This window comes from Nematolebias whitei, chromosome 12, assembly GCF_014905685.2.
Source record: "Nematolebias whitei isolate Nwh7 chromosome 12, NemWhi1, whole genome shotgun sequence".
Taxonomy (NCBI): Eukaryota; Metazoa; Chordata; class Actinopteri; order Cyprinodontiformes; family Rivulidae; genus Nematolebias; species Nematolebias whitei.
In genome coordinates, this window is record NC_056509.1 from 10,742,742 (window position 1) to 10,747,169 (window position 4,428).

The 4,428-nt window shown below is 40.2% G+C and overlaps 1 protein-coding gene across 1 annotated transcript in view; it reads right to left on the minus strand.

Annotated features, from left to right (window-relative positions):
• The window catches only part of tlr5a (toll-like receptor 5a), a 25,399-nt gene that overhangs the window by 15,667 nt on the left and 5,304 nt on the right, over nt 1-4,428 (minus strand). The gene's annotated exons all lie outside the window — the stretch shown is intronic.

Below are 4,428 nucleotides of genomic sequence, written 5' to 3' on the forward strand. Positions count from 1 at the left end.
GACCAGATTGAACTTTTCAGGACTCCTAGGTCTACTTTGTCAAGTTGTACCTTTATGCTGCAGCAGTTTGTGTATACAGAAACTGTTTGATAAAAGCTGTTTAAATGTTGACTGTATGTTTCACCCTTTATTCTTGCTCTTGAAAGGCGGAGTGATGATGTTTTTGTCTGATTGGCACCTGATCGTCATCACCTACGAGCATAAGCTCTGCTCCAGCAGTCAGTTAGTGTCTCACTGATCTGGTTGGGGCCTTACAGCAACTTTAACCTGGTTCCACAAAACCAGTTTACAGTTTTCGGTGGAGTGAGCCCGGTTCAGTCTCCAAATTGACGGCAATTTTTCCAGTAATGAGGAATATCAGACAGGGTGTGGAGCGGGTATTCCACGAGATGAGATTCTGCCACAGGTGGCAATCCCATATCTCCACAGTCTGGGACCCAATGACCCTCCAAGATGCCAACACTCGTCCCACAGAGTGGACTTTATCAGAAACGACCTTAAGAATTTGGCAGTGTGTGAAAAATGGGATGTCATTCCACTGCAGCGTATGACCAACCTGATGAGCAATATAAGGAAAAGGTGCCAGGCTGCTGTGGCTGTGCATGGTTCTTCCCCATGCTACTCAGGTTTGTTAAATTAACAGATTTATTGTCAATATGCTTTTTTCCTTCAGACTTGAATCTTGTAATCTAATAAGACATCAAACCAGAGTCAGTGGAAAAGGCTGTTTGGCAGAGAAAATTTCACAAGTCAACTCAAACCACATTTTTTAGTAGAGTGCTGTATTAATGGGTAAATGAGGCACAGATTGTGTTGTAAAGTGCTTTGAGTATCTTGGAACAGGTAGAAAAGCGCTATACAAGTACAGTCCATCCATTTTTTTATTTTACAAATGTGACGCCTGTTTAAGGGGATATAAACGGGTTAAAGATGGGTAAAATACTTTCTATCAAGAAGTTTTGTTACAACAGAAATATTCAACCACAGACAAATGTATTTCCTAACTGTGCTACATTTAGCATTAATGCTAACACTGTAATCCCATCTTAAGTAGCTAATGTCATATCCAGGATGCACAGAGCTAAACATGCCTGGAGGTCGCACAGAACTAATAAATCTTGAAGTCAGGGCCGTTGGTTGTAGACCGAGACGACAGTTCACACTGACTCCAGGTTAGGGTTGATTTTCACACCCTCTGGAAATGTTGAAGTTAAAATGTCTGCATTCAAACATGAGGCTGGGCAGAGGTGGACATATCCTTGTCATGGACTGTCCTGGGTGTATCAGCAGTCTCCAGACTAATAATGTTGGGAACAGCTGGCTCATAAACTAGAGGATACAGGCAGCGGGGGCCAAACATCTTCTGGCCGGCAGCTTCCTGTTTCCAAACACAGCTGGACGGAAGCTGAGCAAGTCTGTCTGTGCCACTGAGTCTGAACACCTGGGTCAAATATGATCTGGGGGCGGGAGGGGGGTCACTAAAGAACATGATGTGCAGTTACTGCCATCTACAGGTTCAAACAGTAACACCACAAACAGCTGGAATTTATGTTTACAACATTTTCAACATTTAAGGTTTAGATCTGGCTCAGCAATGAACTGCTAGGGATCATCAAATGATCCAACATCTACATTAATTCAGTTCATTATTCATCATCTGAGGGTTGAATCGTTTCATTACAGATACTTTTTTTTATAACAGAGACTAAACTAGTCTTGGGGAGTTTTTTTGATAAAATGAAAATAAAGCAAAATTTAAAAAATCATCAATAAACAATAGAAGCAACAACAAAATGAAAACTAAGAATTTTGACATTTAGCATGAAGTATTTACTCTGACTTTTAATAATGGAGTTATATTCACAATGATTACAGACACCAGACACAATCCTTTATGATCCGACACGATTCTATATTGATCTAGAACTGAAGAATGTTTGGACATAGTTTAGGCCAGGACTGTTCAGCTCAGGGGCCAAAGTTAATGGAAACCAGCAGGTCAGAGGCCACATCAGGCTGTTCTTGTCATTATGTAAATTTAAATCTAGTTTGATTCAGTAAGTTCTTGGCAAGCAGACTTTGTAAACCACTAATATCAGAAAAGAAATGTTTGAACAAGCATCAGTTTAAATGTCACACTAGCTTTTCTCAAGCAGCTTCACTCAGTCTGTGGAGGAAACCAGAGCCACGGAGAGGCAGGTTTGATGGTCAGAGTCTGCAAGTCTTCGGCTGATGGAACTGGAGGGGAGTCACCTCAGAGTGACTCTGGACCTGGACTTGACATAAATCTTTTAGGTTAAAAACACAAGAAGAAGGAAGGAAGGGGAACCAGCAAGGACACAAACTGATAAGTTCAGCCGAGGTCTTCAGCTGTTGTCCAGACCTTGACGAGGTCGCGACCTTGAAGTCTGCCTTGATGGATCTGAACTCATCTGGTTCAAAAAAGGTCCTGTTGACACCATCACTGGTGGATTAAACCACAATTATAGATGAACATGTTTTTAAACAAATGTAAAACATCCAACGAGCTCTCTGTCTGCTGTAGATGAACATATGCTGTCATAGATAAATAGATTCATAGATAAAACGGATTCTTTCATTTTTCTGGACTGTATAATAACGTGCATCTGAATTTAATAAAATGTGGACGTGAGACGTTAATTATCTTTGACTCACCAACGACAGTGGGTCATTTATTAACATAATCAAGTTTAACACATCACACATTTACATTAATTGGCAAGAATTGAAAATAACGACATATTAATCAGTTTACAGGAAGTAAACAATGCAGCGATTGTTCTCACTTCCAGTAGTACAACAGATTATTAACCACACGGCGGTGATTGAAAAACTTTGCTTTAGACATTTCTAAAAATATCTGGAATGATTTCTACTAGATAGAAGAATTTTAAAGATGGGAAATGAAGTTTATCTTGAGAGAGATGTGTGAGGGAATTTGTCTGTTTTAACCAGAACATGCACGCTCCTTTGGACCAGCTTGTCCCAACGGTACACTTTGGTTGAAGATCGACTTTTTACCTTTCTGAAGATATGTCAGTTCCGGCGTAAAGTTCCACTTCGAGCCACTTTTCAGCGTCTCCGTAAGAACAGCTAAACCTCGGGAGTCGTGAGGTCATCCAGACAGACTTTCATAATTCCCAGATCTTCTCTGGTTCAGCTTGATTTTCTTTCTTTCATCAGCATCCTGAATTCCAGCCTTCATGAACTCTGGAACTGCTGGAGCTGCAAACTCTCCACCTGACTCCAACTGGAGGTGGAACCTCTTGCAGAACTCTCCATCATCAGCTGACTCCAACTCCAACTTACTGCTCGACTTTAACTCTAGTTGAACTAGGAAGTGCCAACATTTAAAGAAGCTCACTTCCGGTTCATTTGAGAACTTTCTGATTGGTCGATTGACCAAAACAGAGGTGTGTTTTGTGATGTAAGGTGTTATGAAAAGTCAAGGAAAAAGATTAAGATTGTTTAAGAACAGACAAAAGATTGTTATGAAGAATTCAGACTTCGTGGAGTCACTTCTCCAGTATCTTGCTGTAAAAGTTAAACATGACATTTCTTTTTCAGTAAACTTGCAGTTGACCGAAACTTGAACTTTGAACAACTTACACACTTGCTCACTGAAGACAGAAAATCAGACAATGCATCATTAACCTGATTTCTTCTTTGAATGAGGATTAAGAATCATTATTACTGTTTCACAGTTAATAAAAATGAGTAGTTCACTTCAACATTCAAACATTGTTTGAACTAACACAATTTGATTATCAAACATTTGTAAAATAGTAATGATAATAGAGAATAGTCTTCTTTCACTTGATTAATTCAAGAAAGAAAGTCTCAGGATGGGTCAACCTGTATTTCTGGATGCAAATCAATGAAATGACAAGTTCTGTCCCATATGGTCCTTAAGGTCAAGGTTTTGACATCAGGCCTAGTTCACTACACTGCGCAGAGCTTCAGTTAAAACCAGCAGAAACACAAAGTGCACATCGTGCACATCTTCTCACAGATCAGATCAGCTGGAAACATGAAACTCATCAAGATGGTCTGAGATCATTTAAATGCTGCAGTTTCTTCTCCCATCCATCATCCATCCATCACTATCATCCATCCATCATCCATCCATCACTATCATCCATCCATCATCCATCCTTCCATTCATTCATCCATCAATCTATCACCTATCCATCTATCATCCATCCATTTATCATCCATACATCCATCATCCATTCATCATCCATCCATCATCCACCCATCATCCATCAATCCACCCATCATCCATCCATCCATCATCCATCCTCCCATCAGCCATCAATCCATCATCCATCCATTATCCATTCATCCTCCCATCATCCATCCATCCTCCCATCATCCATCAATCCTTCCATCCATCCTCCCATCATC